This window comes from Corvus kubaryi, unplaced genomic scaffold (genome assembly GCF_017639235.1).
Source record: "Corvus kubaryi isolate FWS band 111438036 unplaced genomic scaffold, C.kubaryi_AGA036_p1.0 37352, whole genome shotgun sequence".
Lineage (NCBI taxonomy): Eukaryota > Metazoa > Chordata > Aves > Passeriformes > Corvidae > Corvus > Corvus kubaryi.
The window spans coordinates 878,932-892,471 of NW_024581114.1; the positions used below are offsets into that span (position 1 = coordinate 878,932).

General features: G+C 49.2%; 1 long non-coding RNA gene across 2 annotated transcripts; it reads right to left on the bottom strand.

Moving 5' to 3' along the window:
• Nucleotides 1-2,893: 2,893 nt before the first annotated feature.
• On the bottom strand, nucleotides 2,894-13,166 carry LOC121666423. 2 transcript variants are annotated; one of them, XR_006016662.1, is made up of 3 exons: nucleotides 12,272-13,166; nucleotides 8,061-8,131; nucleotides 2,894-3,698 (listed from the first exon to the last, which is right to left on the bottom strand). It is a non-coding gene; the product is annotated as an uncharacterized LOC121666423 (long non-coding RNA). The 2 variants fall into 2 exon arrangements; XR_006016663.1 differs by lacking the exon at nucleotides 2,894-3,698 and adding an exon at nucleotides 7,313-7,460.
• Nucleotides 13,167-13,540: the final 374 nt, after the last annotated feature.

Consider the following 13,540-nt stretch of genomic DNA (forward strand, 5'->3'; position numbering starts at 1 on the left):
CAGCTCCTGCCAGCTGTTCCTGCAGCCACAGATCCAGTGCCCTCTGAGAAATCAGAGTCCATTTAGGCACCTAATCCCGGGATGGCTGTGGGTGAATTGGTTTGGAATTAATCGAGTCTAACGAGGCAGTGAAAACCCCCGGAACGTGTTGGTCTGGAAAGGGCTGCAGCCCTGGGGATGGGAGGACAATGCATATTTTACACCGTGAATTTTTTATTAAGGGCTGGGGTTTTTTTTATTTTTTTATTATTGAATATGAATATTTTACACGTCCGAGTTCAGAACAATGCTTTTTTTGGCTGGCTCTGCACTTTTCATGGTTGTGTACCCTTGCATTGCATAACTGAGAGAGATCCATTTACACACAGGGGGAAAGGGGACTAATGAATCTCAGCAAAACTAACTTTACTGCGTGTGAAAAACCAGCACTCTGAAGTTTTCCAAATAAAAAAAAAATATATGTATACATCCATAAAATCCTTGCATGGAATGGCTTAATAAAATCAGTGTGTGTGTGGGTGCACGTGTGGGTCTGGGGGTAACGACTGCATGACCCCTCTCACCCTGCTCCGTGCAGGGACACCTCCACCTGGAAAAGCTCTGGAATGTTCTTCCCCCCTTCATCTCAAGCCCCTCACACTCAGGGACTCACCTGGATGTTTCCAAAGTGGGAGAAATGGAGCTGGACCTGCAAAGTGCTCAGTAAATCACGGGATGGAGTTGTTCATGCTCAGTGCTGGGCTGGTGTTTTCCTGCCCCTTATGCTTCCTGGCCACTTCCAAATGTTCCAGAGGCTGTTTCACACCAGATCTGCAGGACATTCCTGCACTGCAGCCCTATCCCTCCTCGTGGCCCATCCCTGGGAACATCCAAGGCTGGGCTGGACGGGGCTCTGAGCTCTGGTCTGGTTGAAGATGTCCCTGCTCATTGCAGGGAGGTTGGACTAGATGGGATTTAGAGGTTCCTTCCAAGCCAAACCATTCCATGATTCGATGCTCCTTAGGCATTCCTGGGTTTTGGGACAGCTACTGCTGCATTTCCAAGGATCTTTGGTCACTGCCATGCTCCCACGAGGAGCTGCTGGATTTGCCAGGGCCAGGCTGCCTGGAATCCCTTCATTCCGACCATGGATGGGGAAGAAAAACCCAATTTATCTGGATAATTCAGCCCTGGCCCTGCCTGCTGGCCCTGTTCTGAGCTCTCTCAGCATCACTCAGAAAACAAAGGTGCTCCTTTTCCAGCTTTTCTTTGCGTCCCTTCAGAGGAGTTGCCCTCAGCAGCTGTACCCAGCTGATTTTGGGACAAATTGCCCATCACCATCCTCCCTGAGACCTGCAGGGCAGGGCAAGAGCACCTTCCAGTGTGGGTGAGGGACAGGAGACTGGAATAATGAAGACAAGGACTGCCCAGTGTGTGTTTGAGTGCAGGGTTTCATGGTGAGTGTGATCACAGGGACAGAGCTCGCGTGCAGCTCTCCAGAGCCTGCACCAACAACGGGCAGGGTGACAAGAACTGCATTGTTTGGGGTAAGCACTGAGCATTGTCCTGGGCCGACAGCACAGAGTGCCCATAAAACCTTCAAACTCACGGCAAACGGGCAAAGTGCAAAATGATGAATAGTTCGACATTTAAAAGAAAATAAGGAGCTGCTGCTGGATTGGAACTTAAATGAGGCTTGGGGAGGGAAGGAAGGAGAAATGACCAGAATTTGCTGGGATAAAGTTAATTTTCTTCCTGGTAGCTGGTGTGGGGCTGTTTGAGGTTTGTGCTGGGAGCAGTGTGGATAACAACGGGATGTTTTCACTAATGCTTGCACAGAGCCAAGGCCTTTGCTCCTCACCCCAGCAGGAGTGGATTGGGATGCACAAGGAGCTGGGAGGGGATACAGCCAGGACAGGTGACCACAATTGAGCCAAGGGATACTCCAGACCTTGTGGCATCATGGTCAGCACAGAAATCTGGGGGAGAAGAAGGAAAAGGGGGAAATTTGGAGTGATGGCATTTGGCTCCCACTCTTTAATCCTCATAACCAGTCCTCTGCTCACCAGACTGGTGCTGCTTTCCTGAGACCAGAAAGACCCCAGGAGTTTACAGAATCCCAGGATAGCTGGGATTGGAAGGGCCCTCTGGAGCTCATCCAAGGCTGGAGCAGGTGGCACAGGAACGCATCCAGGTGGGTTTGGAATATCTCCAGAGAGGGAGACTCCACACCCTGCCTGGATGAATCTACAATTTGAATCCTCCATGTACCCACAGCACAGGTGGGAATCCATCAGAGGAAGGACTTCTGCAGCTCCTTGTGGTATGAAGGAGATGACGGAATCAAGTCCCAAATGATTGAGACCTCAGACCCTCCAAAGCAAAACTGAAATTAAAGCAAGGGAATGAATTCCTGGTGCCCTGTGCAGCCATGGCAACACAAGGTGGCCAGGAGGCTGGAACGAGTCTGGAGTCAGGGAACACGTGCCAAGTTCTGCTATCTTGTGGTGTGCCCTTGAGCAAAGTCGTGCCTGAGAAGGGGAATGGAAACAGCCAGGCCAGCCCAGTCCTGGGGTGCTGAACACCAGTAATGATGGGCTGTTGAAGGATTTTCAGCTGGGAGGAGCTGACCTGGGTCCCTGGATGCAAAATGAGCTCTGTATCAATGGACCCATCTGGGATTACATCAGCAGTGCTCTGTGAGGGTGAAGTCTCTTTAAAAGCACTCACAGACCTCTCTGGGTGTCACTCTGTGAGCACAGCTTGTGTCTGTGCTGGGTCTGCAGAGCTCCCTTCCCTTCCTTTCCCTTCCCTTCCCCCCCATTCTGCTCATCCAGGTTTCCCTCTGCTTTCCAGCACAGTTTATTTTTCCATTTTTATTTTGCATCACACCTTTGGTGCATTTAAAAAAAAATTTATTTGCCTTAGATTAAACACTTCAGCCACAGAAAATCCCTCCCCACACGAAACTCAGGGAGCTGTGGAATATTTAAACTGTCCCCAGCCATCCCTTTTTGCTCACCCTTTTCCAGTGGGCTGCTGGAAGGTGACACCACAGACCGGAGGATTGCTAATCCTGATTTCAGAACAGCTCCAGAGAGCTCTGAATTCTTGCATTAACTTGATGGCAATAACATGGATCTCAAATTTGGGAAGCCTCTGGAGCAGGAAAACCTTGTGGTTTCTCTCACAACTCTTTGATTTATTCTTGATCATGGAGAAAATGAGGTTTGGTGGGGTTTGTGGAGTTCTCCTAAATCGCCCTCTGCTCCCCTGCCCACGTCCTTCCAGCCCATTTGATTTCCCCCGTGCCCTGCCGAGGCTGGCTGAGCCCAGGGGTGGCCGTGCCTTCTCCAAAGCCCTGGGAATGTCCTGCAGGAGCAGGAAAAGAGCCCCTGATCCTTGCCAGGGCCGCGGGAAGAGGTGACAGGTGACTGCTCGTCCCAAGGCAGCAGAGGGCATCCATGAGTTTGGAGATGCATCTCCGGAGCTGCAGGAGCACCGGCAGGCCCTGGGACTGAAGGGTGAACGAGGCAGATTCCAGCTCTTCTCCTGTCAGTCCTGAGCAGATTCCTAAGTTCTCAGGTGCATCTTCAGGGGATTTCCCCCAGTCGCTCCTGAACAATTTATAAATCACAGGGTCGAGCAGAAATTCTGGTGGGATTCCTCTTGCCTGCCTGGAAGCAGTGCACTGATGTGGCAGGTGCAGATAAAGGTCTCTGTAAACACAGAAGTTATTTAATTGAATTCAAATTTAATTGCTGGAATTTCGCACCTTTCCCAGGAATTCCTTGGCTCACTTAGCCAGGATATTTACACCAGTGGAATTATTTATAAACACTGAGCATGGCAGGGCAGATTTGTTCAATAATTTCAGCAAAAGTTTGCAAGATCATCACTTCCCCCAGCACTTGGTGATAAGGCACAGAGATATCACTTCCTCCAGTATATCCAGCTTTATCCAAAGAGGATTGATGCCAGCTTGGGATTGATCCCTCAGATCCCTGACATTAAAACTTTTCTTTAGCAGTCCTCTAAGAATGACCCCAAGTCAGGTACCTCTCACTTCATGCTCTCTAATTTACTAATTTTAATGAACATTATTATCTAAATTTAAACTCACACGGTTCTGACGCTGCAATAGTGGTGAAACTCCAGGGGTGGACAAACAGAGACGATGTTTTATGGGATGTGCCACAGCCAATCCCACAGGAAGGCTGCCGAGAGCGCAGAGATGTGAGAGCACCTCTGCTTTAACAACCAGACCGACTCGTTTTGTGAGCAAAAACAACCGTGGAGCTCCTGCAGGAGATCCCCAGGGCCATGGGGAAGGGTCACAGCCCCCCTGAGCCCCCTGGTTTCCCCTTCTCTTCCCAGTCCCTGGCAGCTTACAGGGAGTGGCACGGAGCCAGTCCCTGCGGGCACAGCGTGGAGGGGGCTCCTTCCCGAGCGTTTAAAAGTCTGACAAACTGTTTGCAGTTCTAGCAGGGATCAACACATTTCGAGAATTAAACCCAACATCTTGGATGGCCAATAGTGCTCCCAACAAGGGCTCTTTCTTTAGCCCAATGCACAAGGGACCTTTCTTCAGTAAGCTATAAAATCACTTACTATAAATCAATTATTTTTGTACTGATTTATTAACTGCTCTCCAGCTGGTCAGATTGGCACTTAAAAAAACCCAAAAACCTCCTGGATGGTCCTACTGAAATTTTCAAAAGGATTTTTCTCTGGAGCACTGCTGGTCCAACCTCATTATGGTCTCCCCTGGTAGTCCCCATATTCCTAAATGCTCCTAAGCTGCCAAGCATGGAAGCACCAACCCACATGGAGCACATCCAGCCTCGGGGAGAAACAGCCCTGACATGAGCTGCCTTGGGAACTCCTGCCTGGAGCTCCTTCAGAAGCCTCTCTGCCAGCTTGGAAAGGAGGGAACTTGCCCAACAGGAGCACATTCTTGAGGAATTTGGGCTGGATATGCTCCCAACACTTGGTGATGCTCCAGAGGACCATCCTCCCAACCCCCAGCCCTGGGATTTCTGCTGCTGTGGGAGTTTCAGGAGCTTGGAATTGGAAGTTTCAGGCTCTCCTGCCTTGACAGCCCATCCATCAGGGAGAATGTCCTCACAACTCAGTTTTTCTGCCTTTTCCTGCATGTTTTGGCTGAAATCTGAAGCAACACAGCGCAGCTCGTGCTGCATATCCCTGACAATTTCCCTCTGCCCCGGAGTTTGGGTACTCACCAGGTGTTTGGTGACACCTCAGCCTGAAATCCAGGCTGGCAGTGCCACCTGGCAGGTGATGGCCTTGGCAGGGACCATGTGGTGGCCCAGGACCAGCCCGGCCTGGACAATTTCCAACTCCATCTCAGCCATTTCTTCTTCGGGGCACAAAGGACTGATGGGCCCCAGTCAGCTCTCAGCTTCCCTGTCCACACAGACACCTCCAAACCTTCTCCATGCCCACCCCAGGATGCATCTGCCCCAATTTCCATCAGGAAAGGAACACACAAAACGTCCCTTAGGTCTGGGTTCCTTCCCCTGTCCAGCCATCCCTCAGGCTCACTCCAAACATGCCAGGTTTGCATTTGGAGCGTGCCACAAGAGCAGAAATAACCAAACAGAGACTCCAGCTGACCTCACAGTGTCCAGAGCCTGGCTGAGCTCAGGGGGCTGATTCCTGACCACAGGGAGCCAGACATCCCGGGTGGGAATGGTGCTGATCCACGGCGGCTCCTGGCACTGAGCTAAGCCAGAACCTTCCAGGTCCTCCAGTCACAAATAGGAACCATTCCATCGAGCTGCCAGTCCCCTGTGATCCCAGTCTTTTGTGATCCCAGTCCTTCAAGATCCCAGTCCTCCAAGATCCCTGTGATCCCAGTCCTCCATGATCCCTGTGATCCCAGTCCTCCATGATCCCAGTCCTCCATGATCCCAGTCCACCAAGACCCCAGTCTGTGATCTCAGTCCCCCAAGATGCCAGTCCCCTGTGTTCCCTGTCCACTGCGCTTCTAATCCTCCATGATCCCAGTCCCCCACAATCCCAGTCCTCTGTGCTCCCAGTCCTCTGTGATCCAAGACCTCTGTGCTCCCATTCCTTTGTGACCCTGGCCCACCAAGATCCCACTCCCCCATGATCCCACTCCCCCATGCTCCCAGTCCCCCATGCTCCCAGTCCTCTGTGCTCCCAGTCCTCTGTGCTCCCAGTCCTTTGTGATCCAAGACCTCTGTGTTCCTATTCCTTTGTGACCCCAGTCCACCAAGATCCCACTCCCTCATGGTCCCAGTCCCCCACAATCCCAGTCCTCTGTGATCCAAGACCTCTGGGCTCCCATTCCTTTGTGACCCCAGTCCACCAAGATCCCAATCCCCCATGCTCTCAGTCCCCCATGCTCCCAGCCCCCCATGCTCCCAGTCCCCCATGCTCCCAGTCCTCTGTGATCCCAGTTCTCCAAGATCCCAGTCTCCTGTCCTCTCTCTCATGTTCTCCCAGTCCCTCGCAGCTGCATCGGCAGTGCTGCCTCCTCCAGGGATCCGGCCAGCGCAGAGCCTTTGATTCAGGGCTCACACTGGAAGTGAGGTGGGGTGTTCCTACTTCCCAGATAAATTACACCCGAGAATCGATGGATTTTTCCAGCCCCGAGGCACAGAGGAGGGGGGGGTTCACAGTAATTGCATCTGCATTGATTTATATTTGGACTCTCTTTGGGGTTTTGCTGGGTTTCCAAAGGAAATGCTTTTAATGAGGTCAAAAATAATGTTCAGAGTCCAAACCCCAAATATTCCAGAGACCTCAGAGGGAAGGATCTCCCAGTGGAGAAGGTGCTGCTCCCGCAGGGCTCAGGTCCTGCATCCCTGCACACCTGGGAACTCTGGGAGGGGAAGAGAGGAGAAAACCAGTGAGGTTTTTCATGTGTGCCTCTGGCTCTACAAATATTTCCAGGAGTTGGTGAAGTTGAGGACAATTTTTTCTCCTTCTAAATATTAACTGAGTTAGCAGTTTGCTTTTCTGGATAATGTCTGCACTGGAATCAGACCTTTTCCAACTGAACCGTTATAGGAAACTCCTAAAAATTGTTTTTAAATATTTAGAACTACCTTTGGCACTGATTCTGGCATTCTGGAATATTTTTCCCTTTCCTTGTGACCTCATTTAAACACTAATTTTTGGTAAAACCATGAAATCTTGAAATAATTTCATTTTGCTTCAAGAGAAAATTTCCCAAAGAAGGAAATCTCTATAGCTTTAAAATCCAATCAGATCTGACAATTCAAATCCGTTTACAGAGGAAATTTCCTTTAAAAAAAATGAATAAATGACTCTGTACCTTCAGCTTGAATCCGTGGCTGCTGGAGTTTAATTGCTTCTCCTTGTGGCCCTAAAACCAGGGCAGCTTCAAAGCAAGGGTGGCTTCTATTAAATTTAATTACCCTTTCCTGCAACTCGCATGGCAAAGGTGCTACAGCGACTCCAGGAAGGTGCTGATGAATCAGGGACAGGTTCCAAACAAAAATATGGATTAAACAGCAATTCCAATGCAAGCAAAAGCTGCCTGTGCGCAGAGGTGTTTGTACCCCAGATAAAATCCTAAGACACGGAACCAGGGGTCATCCCTGTGCCTGTTATTTCCACTCTGCTTCGACTCCAACACGTGTCAAGTGTCAGCAATGTCCCCAGTCCCCTCCATATTCGTGTCCAGCCAGCCTGGATTTCCCCCCTGTTCCCACACACGCTGCTCTATTAATGCCAACAGGTGCCCTCAGCATTGCAAAGGTTGTTCCAAACATCCCCCAAGAAGCCCCATTTAATCCTGCCTGGCCTGCACATGGAGCACTCCGCTGTCAACATGAGGTTCAGTATTAAAACAAGGGAATCTTGACGGGGATGATTAAACCTGGACACGGGAATGCTCATCTGTTCCCTCAGATTGGTTCTGTCACCTTAAAAAAGGACATGTGCGAATTCATTTGGGCGCTGTGGGGTTTGCAATGAGGGGAAGGGCTGTTTGTGTTTAGCTCAAGTGCAGGAAATTGAATTTGTAGATGAGACAATGTGAGACATCAAACCCAGCCCGTGCTCACCTGGTGCTCTGGATCGTGCTGATGTGACAGGATCTCGTTTGGGAACGGAGGGATGGCTCGTTTTCTGAGAGCTGGTGAGAGACACCAGAGGAACACGAGTGAGAGGAGCAAATCCACCCCAAATGAGCCAGTAACTCCTCTACAGCTTCCCCATGAGGGGCAGCTCTGATCTCTGCTCCCTGGGACAGGGACAGGAGCCAGGGAACGGCTGCAGCTGGGCCAGGGCAGGGTTAGGTTGGATTTTGGGAAAGGTTCTTCCCCCAGAGGGTGCTGGGTGCTGCTCAGGCTCCCCAGGGAATGGTCCCAGCCCCGAGGCTGCCAGAGCTCCAGGAGCGTTTGGACAGTGCTGCCAGGGATGCCCAGGGTGGGGCTGTTGGGGGGTCTGGGCAGGGCCTGGATTGGACTGGATGATCCTGTGGGTCCCTCCCAGCTCAGGACATTCCATGGGTCTATAATGCCTTGACTGGGTGGTACCCACTGTTTGGGGCAGAACATGAACTCCAGGCGGAGAAGCACCTTGGAAATGCAGGAAGAACCCAATTCCCACAACATCCCAAGCACAGATGAGCTCTGTCCCCACAACCCCCAGGTTGTGCCACAGTCACCCTGCTCCAGATACAAATGGAATTTGTGATTCTCGCTGCAACAGAGCTGGGAATCAGTCAGGCTGTCCCTGCCTGGAGAAACAAACCCTGGGAAGAGAGACCCAGCAGGTGGGAGAGCCAAAGCAGCAGGTCAGGGTAGGAGGGGAGGGAGACAGAAAGAAATCAGGGGCTGGGAGCCGCTCTGAGCGTAAGAAGTAATAATCACCCTCACAGATGCTTAGCTCTAACAGCCTGACAAGATCCCTTCCTTCACAGAGGAGCTATTTGATTGCTCCCACACTTGTTTCCATCCCAAACCCCCAGGTTGCAATGTCTTCGTGACACTCCAAATATCCACAGAGCTCTTTGAAGTTGAATTTTAATGTGTTTATTGACACCAGCTATGATATTTCAAAACACATGGGCTACAAATTGTTACCATGCGTGGCGAGTGTTTACAGTAATCCCTGTATTAAAACAAACTCAGCCTTTCCTGATGATTTTATATCTTCTTACTGACTCACTTGCCTGTGTTTATTTAAACTCCTGTTGAGGGTTTTTTTTTAATATTCAACACTTTTGAAACATTAAAAAAAACCAACCCCAACCCTATCTGCAGATGTCAGATAGTTTTGAAACATTTTGCCTTGGTTTTTATGGGCTCCACATGGCCCAAGCCTCCCTTTTGAATTTTCCCTGCATGAAAGAGAAATGGTTTAAAGCTCTCTGGTTTTAGTGTCTACTGTTAAAAGTGATGTCTTAGGAGAATCCCTACAGAGCACCAGACTCCTCCAGGATCCTTGGAGCACCAAAGTTCCTTGGAGGGAGCAGGACCCACTCCCACAAGTGCTCTCAGACATTCCCTCTGCCAAACAACTCCAAAAAACCCCATCAACTGTGGCAGGAACAACAACACTGGGAAAAAGAGCAAAACCAATGTTTGCTAGATGAAAAAAAACCTAAATTGGGGGGAAATAGATTTCCTTTGGAACTCCTAAAAGATAGGGAGGAAGGGAAATGGAATCTGCAAACAAATTATAAAATAGAAATAAGGCTACAAACATTGCTCTTTAAAAGGAAACTTAAATTCTGTGTGGCTAAACTGGAGCAGCTCTGGGGACTCTTCCGTGCCCTCCTTCTCCTTGGGCTCCCAAAGTCCAGCCTGTATCTCTGGGGGTGGCTGGATTCAAGGGCATCCTCTAAAATGTAATAAACCCTGCGAGTGATGGACAACTGGGGAGGTGCAGAACCCACCAACATTCAGATTTAATTCAGTAGTTTGGAACTCAGCATCTGAGAACTACTCAGAGCTCACAGGTTATTTTTTTCCATGCTGGAGTAAAGCAGGCAGGCTCTGAGCATAAGAAGTGATGTAAAGTGTGCCTAAACAAAAGTCTTGGTGGAAAATTTATATATTTAGGGTAATGGTCTTGGTTATTTGAAAAGGAAGAGGAGTCCTGGAAAATATTTCTATTTTTTAATTGTCTGAAGGTTCTGAATCGGTTTAAAGGGTTTCACTAACCTGAGATCCAAGCACTCATCCTCAAATTAACAAATTTCCTGGGAAATGGAAAAATTGAGGCCTTGGGAAATAACTCCACAGCTCTGTCATGCTGCAGGGACCACCCCAAAACCCCTGGAATCACCTCCCACATCACCTCTTGCATCTCCAAAGGGGAATTCCAGGCTAGCCCTGGTCCTTCCCAGCAAAAGAACCAGCATTTGACAGGAAAACTGAAGGAAAGCAGCACTTCTATCATCCTGCACAGAGCACTCCGGGATGAACAAGTGGCACAAAGATGTCCCCAACATCTGCATCCAGCTGTGCCAGCCCCTCCCTGTCACACACACAGCTCAGGGGCTCTGCAGGTAAAAGAAATCGGAATTCCTGGGAGTTTTGAGGCTGTGTGATGGTGAACCTGGGAAAAGCAGGGCTCTCTCACCCCTAATTCAGCATTAAACAGGCCCCGAGCTGCTCTGCAATCTCATTGTTACTTTATTCAGCCCAGCTCCGAGCGTGTTCCAAGGGCTGTGGGCTGGGGTTCACGAGCAGATGGCTCAAAGCTGGGGGTGAGGGATGGAAGAGACAGGTGGAAAGCATTGCCACATTCCATGGAGTGTGCAGGGTCCTCTGGAGCAGGGCCAGGGGCTCAGGTCAGAGCAGTCACACGTCCCGCGAGCTGCGCCGGAACATCCCTCAAACCCAGCTAAGCAAACAGCCCCGAGAGCCAAGTGCCAGCTCCAGCTGGCATCCTGGGGCCTTTTCTCCTGCAGTTGTGGCAGTTTTGGGAGGTTATGAAAAGTTTACTAATGAGAAACATTTCGGGACACGGTGCCAACAGGCTCGGTCTGGAGGAAGAGCTGTAAATGACACGAGAATGTAAAACTGTGGTGGAAAGTCTGGAGCTGCGGCTCCACACCCTGAGCAGTGCTGGCTGTTTGTACATCCCAACAATTCTGGGCACCAGGGGAGTTGTCTGCCTGCTCTGAAGGTGTTTACACTGTGCTTTCTAAATATTTAAAGCCACTGATGACATTAAAGACAACTCGTGCTCCTCAGTGACTTTGTTCACTTCGGTTTGCAGGACCAGCTCTTCTTTTTAAAATAGGAATTTGATCCAGCAAAGGGCTGTGAGAGCCCTGAGCAGCCAGGGATCCCCAGCAAATAATTTTGGCAACTCTCTTTAACTCATCTTAGCCAATTTCTGTTGGGAAATAATATCTCGTTTTGATTTCTGTGTGAGAAGCACTTGCAAACAACATTTTTTGCCCAGCACGGACTTCCCAGTGATCAGCTCAACTCCAAACACCCACTCTGAGGCAGAAATCAGCACCAATATCACCAATAAGTGACAGATGAGAAGGCAGCAAATCCCAACAGAAGCTTCCTCCCTGGTTGGTCTGCTGGGAGCAGTTCCAGGCAGCACTGCCAGGGCTGGACACCCATCCTCACGGGGAGCCAATATTTGGGTGCAGCAGGAGAGCAGGGCAGGCTTTGTCGGTGTCCCAGTGCTATCCATCACTGTGTTTACCATCTTTTCCTTTTCTTTCCATAACTCCTGGCTTCACTCACGTCTGGGTGTTTTCTAACCAGCCTTTAGGTAATAAATCAAAGCTGTCAGCGTTGGAAGAAAATTAATGTGAGAAGCTGTTCCAAAGGCCACCAGCCTTTTCCCTACTCCGTGTGTGCTGTGTTAATCCAGGATTCCTCAACAGCTTTCAAAGTTTTCCTATTTCCACAAAGTTTGGAGGCTCCAGACGCCTTTTTTTTTTTTTTTTTTTTTTTTTTTTTCTGAAGGGTGGCTTTGTACCCTGCAAAAACCCAAATTCCTGGAGTTTCAGAGAGAAATGAAGGTGCTCAGCACAGCTCCAAAGCTGACCCTGGGCTATGTCCAGCCAAGCCACAAGCAAAACCTGGACCCTGAGCTGGAACATGTCGGGGGCTGAATCTGGGTTGAACTTTTACAGAGGAAAAGGCCAAATAATTAGAAACCAATCCTGCTCCTGTGCCCTGTAGTGATGACGCCGGTTGAATTATTCATCGGGAGTTATTTATCCCAGGAATGTGGCTGGCATTTCTGCTGAATACATTACTTGCAAGTTTTGATTTCTCGTTTCATTACTCACCCTGCTCCAACTCCAACCTCCTCATTTCTGAAAGTCTCTTTTCCAAGGCTGAGAAAAGGAACGCTTGGGACACAACCTTCAGCCGATGTGATCCAGCAAGCGCCTCCCTGGGAACGGGCAGCCTGGCAGCTCCGGCATTTCCCTGGAACTCTGGAAAAAGCAATGTTCTTACCCCATTCAGCTGCAGACGAACTCTGTAACCCCGGGCAAATCACTTTGTTCCCCGCACCTCTGGCTGCACATTTATAAAATGGACAGAGTATTTCACTGTAAGATACTGTAAGGGCAGATATGTTAAATTGCCCAGTTACTATGGAAACTGGGAAAGCTCCTAATGCAGATGGATGAGTGCAGGAGCAGATGCACCTGACTGAAGAATCATGAGCAGTTGGGAACTTCATCAGGTAAAATCATGGTGTAATCAGAAGGATTGTGGGAGCCACCAAAAATTCCTTTCATAGAAAGTACCTGCTTATTAAATTTGGCTCTGGGCTGACACTGAAGGTTTTCCCTTGAACATTTTCAAACTCTCACATGGAATTGTTCTGTTTAAATTTCTTCTGAGGTGTTTAGGTAGCAATTAAAATTCTGTCCTAGCAAACAAAGATCATTAAAACCAGAAGAGCAATTGCAAAATCAGCCCAGAAGTCTGAAGACTGAGACATATTGAGGAAGCAGTTTAATTCCCAAACTAAAAATCTCATGAGCCACTTAAAGAGAAAGTACCAAGCAACTGCTGAAGCAACTGTGGCAGTTTTCCCTCCACTCAGAGACTACTGGTTTTTATTAAATATCCACAAAACATTGGTGCTCCCTGCTTTTGGATCAGAATTCAGCTCTCAGCTGCCCAGCTGGACACCTAAAGGTAGCTCAGAGCTTTTTCCAAGCACAAATGGAGCAAGGACTTCATCACCCAGGCCAATGTGTGCCTGTTAATCCCTGCAGCAGAACCAGAAGAGAGAACCCACTTGTCTCCTTTGCTGATGTCCTAAATAAACATGGGATTTGCTTTCTTAGCCTTCAGAATCTGAGTGGTGGATTTGGTTTTCAAAAAGGTGTTTCAGATATGGAGGTTCCCCCTCACCTTCAGCATATCCCACTATAACAATTCTGAGGCATTTCAAACTTCAGACCTCGAGCTACTTCTCATTGTCCTATGAAATTATCTGGGCTTTTGACATGAGAAATGATGAGAAATCCTGGAAGTAGCACTTACTGAAGTGAGGCTGCTCAGTTTTGGGGGTTTCAAAATGGGTTTGCCATTGCCAG